The 12381-nt window shown below is 39.1% G+C and overlaps 1 protein-coding gene across 1 annotated transcript in view; it reads right to left on the bottom strand.

The window, feature by feature from the left end:
• CRISPLD2 (cysteine rich secretory protein LCCL domain containing 2) overlaps positions 1–11628 on the bottom strand; it is a 75795-nt gene extending 64167 nt beyond the window's left edge. The window contains exon 1 of the mRNA XM_089662862.1: positions 11450–11628. The gene's annotated coding sequence lies outside the window, so the exon portion shown is untranslated. The remainder of the gene's footprint in view (positions 1–11449) is intronic.
• Between the last annotated feature and the right edge of the window lie 753 nt (positions 11629–12381).

Consider the following 12381-nt stretch of genomic DNA (forward strand, 5'->3'; position numbering starts at 1 on the left):
ACCAGTATGTAAGCAGCTGCAGTCTGTTGTCTCCACTGTAGGTAGCTCTCGACCAAAACAGCAGTGCAGCTGGAGGAGAAGCCAAGAGAAACTTGGTTTCTCTATAACAACCTTGGTCCCTTGGAGCAGCGTTCCGATTGGCTGTGCTGCATCCAGGTGACCCTGGTGGCCATCTTGGGTCAGGCAGAGCCTTTTAAAGTCCTGGGGTTTGGCTCACATTTGTGAAGTGCCTAGTGTAGAGAGAGCATACCCACCTGTCAGGGGCAGCACTAATGGTAGGGAGAGGATTTGGAGGAGTAGGGAAAGCTCAGGGACTACATCTATACTTCCAAAAGATTGGGTTTTATTGGCCAGGCTGCATCCCACCTCCCTGTCTTCTGCTCAGGACTACTGCCACTGAATGTCCACTGCACTGACTGGAAGTTCCATTTGCAAGTTCTTCAATACACCCATTACTGCACTTTGGGCCTCTGTGTAATTACTGCACCACGCTGCACCTACCCAACAAATATTGCACATGACCACCTTGTATCTGATCTTTCCCTCATTGCTGACTTACCATGCCTTGCTCTGCACTGTGTCTCTATTTAAAAGCCGCCATCTTGGTAAAGGCAGGGCTTTGCTTCCCCATGCCAGAGTTACCCCCTTGATGACTGGTGATCTGATGACTGGTGGGGTAATAATAGAGGTGGAAGAATCCACATATATGCAGAATGGATGAGGAAGAAGTAGAGAGATCCTTGCACTGCAGGTCCTCGGATACAGCTGCCTCTCCAGCAAAGAGAACAGTGATCAGCACAGTAGTGACAACATCAAATCTCACTCCAAATCTTCAGAGACAACAGTGCCTTAGATCCTATCTTGCAGTTATACAGCTATGAGGCTACAGAACAGGAGTGCCTAGGCATACTCACATACCAGAAAATGCACTGCTACTTTTCAGAAGCAATTTCAGGCAAAAAGTGATGTTCCGGTTACTGCTTGTTACAATTACCAGTTAAATTTTCCCTATAACATAGCAAATCTCCACTTTTTGAGTTTAGTTCCACTCTAATTAACTTAGTGTAATATTTCTTCCCTCCCCCCAACTCTGACATTGGTTCTGTTTAGTGATCAGATTCTTATCAGGCTGGAATTTGTTTTTAAGGAGAAATATAGGAATTGGAGATTTATGGATTCCCCGTGGATGGATCACGCAGGTGGTCCGCAGGAAGGGGAGATGTCCTCTATTGATGAGATTGGATGCCCCTTACACACAGCTGCTGCGTTCCCTCCTCGCTCGGCCAGAGCTTGGCTTGTCAGCATTATAAATATGTAAACAGTGATTTTCCCATCAGACTCCACCGGAAATGTTCCAGGGGGAAAAGGGGAACATTCCAAAAGTATCAGCGGACTTAACCCTTTGCGCTGCCGGACTGGCCTGCACAAGTAATCGTGGAGCGCCTTACCTGCCATGTGGGCACATGATCCCTCCGTGAGACAAGGCCAGGCCGATTGCATTCACTTTATACACAGTGAAATGTACATCACTCAGAGCAGGAAGCCAGCAAAAGAAATGTCATTAAATGTAATAATAATATAATATTAGATGTCTCCACTTGCATTTATTTGTACATGGGAAGTCAACACAAGCTGTGTCTGTACATCGTGGTCCTTAGCATAGTGCTCCAATGTATAGAAGCATCCTCGTCCTATCCTATTGTATCCATAGATTTCTATTTACTTTTCATATATTTAAAAGGGAGCAAAAGGATTATAACTTCATGTTTTGACTGCAATTCTGCCACGTTTACTGTGAGTGCTCAATGCATACAGCAGAACACATGATGATTATCATCCCTGACCAGATCCTCAGACTACATGATGGTTATCATCCCTGACCAGATCCTCAGACTACATGATGTTTATCATCCCTGACCAGATCCTCAGACTACATGATGATTATCATCCCTGACCAGATCCTCAGATCACATGATGGTTATCATCCTGACCAGATCCTCAGAGCACATGATGATTATCATCCCTGACCAGATCCTCAGACTACATGATGATTATCATCCCTGACCAGATCCTCAGATCACATGATGGTTATCATCCTGACCAGATCCTCAGAGCACATGATGATTATCATCCCTGACCAGATCCTCAGAGCACATGATGGTTATCATCCCTGACCAGATCCTCAGAGCACATGATGGTTATCATCCCTGACCAGACCCATGGAGCACATGATGGTTATCATCCCTGACCAGATCCTCAGAGCATATAATGATTATCAGCCCTGACCAGATCCTCAGAGCACATGATGGTTATCAGCCCTGACCAGATCCTCAGAGCACATGATGGTTATCATCCCTGACCAGATCCTCAGAGCACATGATGATTATCAGCCCTGACCATCTCTTCAGAGCACATGATGATTATCATCCCTGACCAGATCCTCAGAGCACATGATGGTTATCATCCCTGACCAGACCCATGGAGCACATGATGATTATCATCCCTGACCAGATCCTCAGAGCACATAATGATTATCAGCCCTGACCAGATCCTCAGAGCACATGATGATTATCATCCCTGACCAGATCCTCAGAGCACATGATGATTATCAGCCCTGACCATCTCTTCAGAGCACATGATGATTATCAGCCCTGACCATCTCTTCAGAGCACATGATGATTATCAGCCCTGACCAGATCTTCAGAGCACATGATGAATGTCAGCCCTGACCATCTGCCAATGATGAGCTCCTCTGCCACCTATCTCATCATCCTCCAGTCCATGACTAGTTACTCCTTTGCATTCTCTCCCAGTGGCACATAATCATCTGCTGCTCCCCATGATCAAGTCCCACTGTCTCCCCTCTTTTTCCCCTGTCCATGATCATTATGCCCTGTCTCCTCCCTCTTCCCCTTGTTCAAGATCATGTCCCATGATCAGTCTCAACTGTCTCCTCTCTTTTTCCCCTGTCTAGAGTCAAGTCCAGTATTGCTAGTCTGGGACAAATACTGTCCTACAGACACCATCTGGATTCAAGTCTGGCAAGAAGTCATGAGCTGATTGGTCACTGAGAGACAACACAGACAGTTCTTTTTTCAGGCCACAGGCATCCTGTGCTGTATGGTTGTATCATTTATGTTCAGTAGGATCAAGTTAATGTGCTTTGTGGGGGAAAGGAGACAATGAAAGCAGATGTTTTAGGGAATATTTGTTGTCATGCTATGAATCACAAAGACCATAACATGCTCCAGATCGCAGCAGAGGCTCTTTACCAGCACTCCAACCGCAAATGAAGTCATCATCATACCTGGCTCCCAGGATTGTTTCCAGGATTGTTCCTCCACACCCACAAAATTCACATTATTCCAGGGAACTCTTATTTAGAAGTCATTAAAGGGGCACTACACTCACCCAAGCAATTATTTATATCTCAAAGTACCGTGAAAGGTCTGCTGAATCTGCAGCTACATGACAATTCATACTAGACTAAGTGAAAAGAGTGCTGTAGTGAGTAAGTGAACTGCTGTTGCAGTTGCTGCTTTGGCTGGAGATACGTTGATGATATACATCAGACACATCAGCTGAACTATTAGCATCTGATTTCAAAGTATTTCAAAGAATTTTGTTTCAAAGCATGCTTTGCAGTTCTATGGGTCCATGGGGGCAGCCATAGTTGGTCATTACATATGCTGCCTCTTCTTCCTGATTAGTAGTGTAGAACAGTGACTGCACTGTAGACTAGGTTCACACCTGTGCCTTTCTCTTCTATGCATGTTGAAAAAAAGTACAGATGCTTTTTTTGATACAATGATACACATTTCTGTCCCCAGAGACTTCAATTGAAGTGAATGGAAAACCTATTAAAAACGCATCAAAAACACATAAAAAGCACATGAAAGTACAGACTCAGAAGTGTGAACCTAGCAGAAGTAGGAAGAGCTTGTTATCACAAGGATGGACATTTTTCCAGTGGGCGAGCCCTAATCGCTCAAAAATCAAAAATATTGTACAGGATCTAACAACATTGTGACCCATACAAAGACCTACTATGCCTGTATTTGGGCAACCTGAAAGCTATTAAGGGTGACATCAATTAGGCTCTTTAAAAAAAAGCATTGATTCATATTGTTCCCCTTAAGAAGAGTGGTGCTGGTAGTGCCTATCTATTCCACTTTCCTCCCTCTCTATGGTCTAAAATGATTGGCTGAGTGGATTTTGCAGTTTATGGAACAATCAGCAGTACATGAAAATCCCCGGCCCTGTGGGTGGTTGGACCCTGCCTGCCTGCCCTTCTGAAAGCCAGCCACCCTACTGTACCCTCTTTAAATTTATGTTTGCCAGTTACCATTGACTCAACCAAATAAATGCCCTGCTACGTGGCTAGTAGGTAATCTCATCAGTTGCAAACCACAGAGGCAAAGGGATTGTAATGAAATACAGAGCTCCTTCTAGTGGCTAATCCTTAAATATGTATATTTAATACAAGAATACAAATATAGAAAAGCACACAAGTAAAAAAAATACAACAGCTGCAAAAAAAATGCAAAAAAAAAAAGCTCAAACTATATAGGGCATACACTTTCAGTTTTGTTTGATACAACGTCCAGTAAATGATCTGCTGTCACCGATGACGAAACACGTAGGGCGGAGCCAAAGTGCGTGACGTCAGCACGTACCGGAACATGGTGGCCATTTTATTGGTTTGAAACTTATCATCCATCTTTATGGTGGCCTGCTGTTTTATCAAATACTTTGATGTACATTTTATATTATGCTTTAGGGCAATAGATCCTTCTTAATTTACTACACTATGAGGATTTCTGTTTTTTGAATGGGTTTGTCCTCTATGAGGATAAATCTTTTCTTCAGGTTTATTTTCTCTGTTCAATTTTTGGAGTAAATGTTTGGAGCTCTACAATTGTCCGGATTACAGCTAGTTTTTGGAATTATCCAACGGTTGTTTATCCATCTACTATTGGGGGCCAGTTCGATCCTTTGATGTCATAAAGTGTCCAGGTCCATGGCATGCGTCTGGAATTTGCATTGCACATTTTGACCCATCCTTAACTGGGAGTCAATTTGATCTGGTAAGAGGCAGAATTTTCTTCAGAAAAGGAATTTAAGGGGAATACAAAAAACTCCAAAAACAAGGATTTAAGGTAAGTAGAAAAAAACTCCAGGAAAAGGAATTTAAGGTGAGTACAAATAACTCCAAGAAAATAAATTTAAGGTGAGTACAAAAAACTCCAAGAAAAGGAATTTAAGGTGAATACAAAACTCTCCAAGAAAAGGAATTTAAGGTGAATACAAAACTCTCCAAGAAAAGGAATTTAATGTGAGTACAAAAGTCCAAGAAAAAGGATTTAAGGTGAGTGCAAAAGTCCAAGAAAAAGGGTTTAAGGTGAGTGCAAAAAAACTTCAAGAAAAGGAATTTAAGGTGAGTACAAAAAAACTCCAAGAAAAGGAATGTAAGGTGAGAACAAAAAACTCCAAGAAAAGGATTTTAAGGTGAGTACAAAAAACTTCATCTTCTTGACCAGATTTCAAGCATTCAAGACAACATTGATGTGCCAGTAAAAAAAAGGACGCTTATTTCACGTTATATCTCCTTCACATGTGAATTGGACTTTCCATTTATTCCATGTATTTTCACTAACTTTTTGGTTATATGTAGCGCCACACTTTTATGTTTTACATTTATATTAGATTGTAAGCTCCAAGGACCAGGTCCCTCCTAACCCTCTTGTATTGAACTGTATTGTTGCTGTATTGTCTCCCGTTCTATACTAAAGTACTGAGCAAACTGTTGGCGCTATATAAATCCTGTATAATAATAATATATAAATCCTGTATAATAATAATATATAAATCCTGTATAATAATAATATATAAATCCTGTATAATAATAATAATATATAAATCCTGTATAATAATAATATATAAATCCTGTATAATAATAATATATAAATCCTGTATAATAATAATAACAGAAAAAAAAATATCAAATCTCTTTAATATTATAGATTTCAGGATAGTAAGACGAAAGCCCTTCATAGACATCTCTATGGTTGCATGTGCTGAAAATGTAACCGCGTGCTGCTGTATGATGCGTCGTACTGACTTGGCTGGGAATATGTTCAGGAAATCTGGATCATACGTAGTTCACAGGGTTAAACTGCATTGTGAAATCTGCAGAATGCTGACAATGAATCTGTACAGAACATTGGACTAAATCATGACTCATCAAGACTATAAATGATACAATGTTACAGAATGGTGACATAACATAAATCAGTCTTTATGGTATATTTCACGGAAAGCTATTATCTCATCTCTACCCCACAACAGAAGCTACACTTTAAAATCCAGAACAATGACATGGCTGGACATCTTAAGGTGTGTCTAGACCCAACAAAGCATGTCATTGCTTTGTCATCATTAGAGGACACAAGAATTCTTCTACCATTGGGTTATATTGTCGCCAACTCTTATCTTGGAGCCCACTCTCAGGCACACAAGATTTTGTGTTTGTCATTGACTTGGAGGGTCGATGACCTGTTGTGTCCCTCAATGGACTTCTTGGAGTTCATTGAGGACACAGGAATTCTTCTACTTTCAGGTTATACTGCTGCCTACAAGAGGATTAGCAATAGTAGGTTATCAACTGTGTCCCTCAATGGACTCTAAGAAAAGGATTTTAGAGTGAGTACAATTTATTCTCTAATCCATTTAAGGACACAGGAGGTCATCCACTGTCAACAGCCCTCCTGTAGGCAGCAATATAACCCGACAGCAGAGGACTTCCTGTGTCCCACAATGGATGCAAAAGAAAACAGGATTTTTGTACTCACCTTAAAATCCTTTTCTTAAAGTCCATTGAGGGACATTGAAGTAATCTACGGTCGGGTTATACTGCCATCTAATGGATGATTGGTGGCAGCAGATGATTTGTGTTTCTTAAAGGACTCCAAGAAAATGAATTTAGGGGGAGTACAAAAAACTCCAAGAAAAGGAATTTAAGGTGAGTAGAAAAAATTCCAAGAAAAGGAATTTAAGGTGAGTACAAAAACTCCAAGAAAAGGAATTTAAGGTGAGTACAAAAAACTCCAAGAAAAGGAATGTAAGGGGAGTACAAAAACTCCAAGAAAAGGAATTTAAGGTGAGTACAAAAAAACTATTTTCTTTCTTGTCCATTGATAGACAGAGGCAGTCATCTTCTATTGCTTATCTTTCTGAGGGCCACAGTATAACCCAAAAGTAGGTGCCTTCCAGTGTTTCTCCGTGGAACTTCAATAAACAAAAACCCAATTTTCTTTCTTGTCCTTTGAGAGACACAGAAAGTCATCTACTGTCACCACTCCTCCTGCAGATGGCACTATACCCAACAGTAGATGACTTCCTGGGGTTTATTTACTAAAGCTGGAGAGTCCAAAATCAGACTCCTTTCTGCCTAGAAACCAATCAGCTTCTAACCTCAGCTTGTTCAATGAAGCTTTGGCAATGAAACCTGGAAACTGATTGGTTTCTATGCAGAAGGGAGTCTGATTTTGGACTCTCCAGCTTTAGTAAATAAACCCCCCTGTGTCTATTAATTGACTCTAAAAAAATGTATATATATATATATATATATATATATATATGTATCCCAACTGTCCCTGATTTCAAGGGACTGTCCCTCATTTGGAACAAAGTCCCTCTGTTCCTCTTTCCTCCTCATTTGTCCCTCATTTTGGTCTGATCTATATAGTTGTATATAAATTATACTGTCTATCCGTCTGTCTGTCTGTCTGTCTGTCTGTCTGTTTGTCTGTCTATCAAAAAGTGTTTTAAAGTGCTAAACCTTTCATCCAATTTCTAAATTGCTTCACCTGTAAATTACAAAGCCAGTATAATAGAATAGAAATGGTAAAAAAAAAAAAACACTTATGGGTTTAAAGGGTTAACTCCGCTTTCATGGGAAAAAACATTTGGCAACTAAAAAAAAAATAATATAGCATTTTCAATTGTGGCTCAAGTTATATTTTAATTGCATGTTCTTAAAAATGTCCTTTCCCTTTCAATTTGCAGTGCTGTAATTTTCTGTAAAATGCAATGCAATATGGCTACCTGTAAGTGTACAGAACGCCCCTCCCTGGAAATGGTATTTCCTGCTTGAGTGATTGTCTCACTGATTTTCCCAGAAGTCTGCACTAACATACAAGTCACATTTTGGCATCCCCTGCAACAAATATTTCATTTTTGGTGAGATACTCCCTATGGGAAATCATGGCTGAAAGGGTGCAAGCCCTGCCACTTTCCTCATTAGAGCCCTGCAGGTGCAGCAGCTGATAAATAATTATAAAATCCCTTCCATACAGATTCACTCCGCAGATGGACACAGACAAACAAACATCTTCTTCAGAATAACAACAGGAAGGAATCTACAGCAAAGTTTGTTTAAAAAAAAGCCTGTAATGTACATAGATCACCCAGAGGGGAGGGTTTTTTTCTCAGCAAAATGGAGTTACTCTTTAATTAATTTTTTTTTTGTACAATTCACCTTTAAGGGGGGGGGGGGGGGGAGTGGCAGGGGTGTGTGTCCTATGCCTACATACGTTTGATAATAGGCGTTTCCCATTCCCATCTCCGAAAGTTGGGAGGTATGATATACATACATATATATTTATTTATTTTGTATCATTATTATAATACAGGATTTATATATTATTATTATTATACATGATTTTCATATTATTATTATTATGTAGGATGTATATATTATTATTATTATACTACAGGATTTATATATTATTATTATTATTATTATACAGGATTTATATATTATTATTATTATTATACAGGATTTATATATTATTATTATACAGGATTTATATATTATTATTATTATACAGGATTTATATATTATTATTATTATTATTATACAGGATTTATATATTATTATTATTATTATACAGGATTTATATATTATTATTATACAGGATTTATATATTACTATTATTATTATTATACAGGATTTATATATTATTATTATTATTATACAGGATTTATATATTATTATTATTATACAGGATTTACATATTATTATTATTATACAGGATTTATATATTATTATTATACAGGATTTATATATTATTATTATACAGGATTTATATGGCGCCAACAGTTTTCTCAACGCTTTACAATATAACGGGAGACGATACAGCAACAATACAGTTCAATACAAGAGGGTTAGGAGGGCCCTGATCCTGGGAGCTTACAATATATATATATATATATATATGCAAATCACTTGTCCTTAGATGTGATGACTTCACCTGGTGACACCGACAGTAAACCACTTACTGTCCTACGGTATTTGGCATTCTAAGGCGGAACTATAGAGCACCTCCCCCTTTTCCTTATTTATGTCCAAGATTTCAATGCAGCTCAGGAAGTAATGAGCTCACTGGATTTCTGGCAGGATCAACATATTTTTTCCCCCTCTTTGAACAGATATAATAAAATGCTGTTGATCAAATATTTAACAGACCAAAAGGGCGCAAATCAGAAAAGTTCATTGTTAGGGTTTTCATACACTTCAAGGCTGGTCATAAATCAGTAAATCTCTATATTACAGTACAGAAGATATATGCAACAGTGTACTTTCATCATGAATCATGGTGTGTCAGTAAATCTGTACATTATAATAGACAATCTATTACAGTGAACGCTGCGATGTGTCAGCATATTACACAATCTTGTACAATGGTGATATATATCATTACGTTGGTAAGAGTGGCGAGTTATTTAAAGTGTATATTATGTAAAATGAAATTCGTCAGTAAATATGCATGTTATGGAGCAGAAGAGAGATTACTTTGTTCATGATGATGCCGAAGGGTGAGTTAAGTCAGTAAATGTGGATATTACAATGTAATATGAGTTATTCTTTGTGTATAATACAAGGCAGAGAGCTGATATAAGTCAGGAGATGTCTGAAATGAGCACAGAATAGAAATGTACAATACTGGGGGGTAAATTTACTAAAACTGGAGCACTCAGAATCTGGTGTACATGGCGGCCAATCAGCTTCTAACTTCAGCTTGTTCAATTAAGCTTTCACAAAAAAACCTGGAAGCTTCTATGCAGAGCTGCACCAGATTTTTGCACCATGCAGTTTTTAGTAACTAACCCCCTATGTGTCATCAAATTAATATATATTCTAGTGTATATGAAATGCTGAAAAATGTCAGTAAAACCTTATTAAAACATTGTAGACTGGTGATATGTGTCATTTAATCCATGAAGACTAATATCCCTAAGCGTGTGTATTATGGCGTTAGGTGAAAATTGTTAGTAAATCTATGTATGAAATAGTAAATAATAATATGTGTTAGCTAACACAAAATGTTGAAAGGATGACAATATATAACAATGTGGAGTGTGGGTAAGTGTCAGTAATTGTACATATCTTAGTATAGGAAAGTGCTATGTGTCAGTAGATATATATATCTGAGCATAGGAAGGTGATAGTGTCATTAAGTGTACATATCTCTATAAAAAGGTGCTAGCATAGTACAGGAAGGTGATAAGGGTCAGTAAATGTATATAGCTCAGTATAGGATATAGGAAGATGCTATGTGTACGTAATTGTATATATCTTGGGATAAGAAGGTGCTATGTGTCAGTAAATGTATATAGTCAATGATAAGAATGTGCAATGTGCCAGTAAATGGGTATCTGTCAGGATCAGGATGTGTTATGTGTCAGTAAATGTATAAAGCTCAGCATAGGAAGAAGTGATGTGTCAGTAATTGTCTATATTTCAGTATATAAAAGGTGTTATGTGTCAGTAAATGTTTAAAGTTCAGCATAGGAAGAAGTTCTAGGTCAGTAATTGTCTATATTTCAGTATACAAAGGGTGTTATGTATCAATAAATGTATAAAGCTCAGCATAGGAAGAAGTTATATGTCAGTAAATATCTATATTTCAGTATACAAAAGGTGTTATGTGTCAGTAAATGTATATAGCTCAGTATAGAAAGGTACAATGTGTCAGCAATTGCCTATATATCAGTATATGAAGGTGTTAGGTGTCAGTAAATGTATATAGCTCAGTATAGAAAGGTACAATGTGTCAGTAATTGCCTATATGTCAGTATATGAAGGTGTTAGGTGTCAGTAAATGTATATAGCTCAGTATAGAAAGGTACAATGTGTCAGTAGTTGTCTATATGCCAGTATACAAAAGGTGTTATGTGTCAGTAAATGTATATAGCTCAGTATAGAAAGGTACAATGTGTCAGTAATTGTCTATATGTCAGTATATGAAGGTGTTAGGTGTCAGTAAATGTATATAGCTCAGTATAGAAAGGTACAATGTGTCAGTAATTGTCTATATGTCAGTATATGAAGATGTTAGGTGTCAGTAAATCTGTAGAATAACATTATTCAGTCTTTCTCTCCCACCTCTTTCAGGATCAGCTTTGGATATGGCAGTGATGGGCTCAGCTGGGTCCTCACAGCTCCTTGTCCTGTCTGTAGATCTCCGCTCTGACCGGTTGCCCTCCCTGCTGTCTACTATTTATACCTCTGGAAGGGGCACGCAGGAGCAGAGCCTGGAAGATCCTGGCATCCTTCCCTGTGTGACGAAATGAAAGAAGAGGCTGTGAGCCAGATCCTCCTGAGCAGAGACTGAAGCAGCCCATCCAGGACAGACCTGAGTGTGGGGGTAAGGAGAGCCATTCCCCTACACTCAGCCACAGCCATAGGTCAAGGAGAGAAGCAGGACACCTCCCCTCCTGTCTGCTGCTCGCCATGAGACAAACACTGCACTCAGCCACAACTTTTCTCCTCTCCAAACACTCCAACTATTCTATAAGAAACTTCCCTCCCCCAGTAGAGTGTCAGCTCTTGGGAACAGTTTGCACTCTGCCAGAACTTCCCTCCTCTTCAAACTCTCCAACTATTCTATAAGAAACTTCCCTCCCCCAGTAGAGTGTCAGCTCTTGGGAACAGTTTGCACTCTGCCAGAACTTCCCTCCTCTTCAAACGCATCAACTATTCTATAAGAAACCTCTTCCCCAGTAGAGTGTCAGCTCTTGGGAACAGTCTGCACTCTGCCAGAACTTCCCTCCTCTTCAAACTCTCAAACTATTCTATAAGAAACCTTCCCTTCCCCAGTAGAGTGTCAGCTCTTGGGAACAGTTTGCACTCTGCCAAAACTTCCCTCCTCTTCAAACGCATCAACTATTCTATAAGAAACCTCTTCCCCAGTAGAGTGTCAGCTCTTGGGAACAGTCTGCACTCTGCCAGAACTTCCCTCCTCTTCAAACTCTCAAACTATTCTATAAGAAACCTTCCCTTCCCCAGTAGAGTGTCAGCTCTTGGGAACAGCCTCC

The sequence above is a fragment of the Staurois parvus genome, unplaced genomic scaffold, assembly GCF_062004578.1.
Source record: "Staurois parvus isolate SC_StPar_1 unplaced genomic scaffold, SC_StPar_1.0 ptg001570l, whole genome shotgun sequence".
Lineage (NCBI taxonomy): Eukaryota > Metazoa > Chordata > Amphibia > Anura > Ranidae > Staurois > Staurois parvus.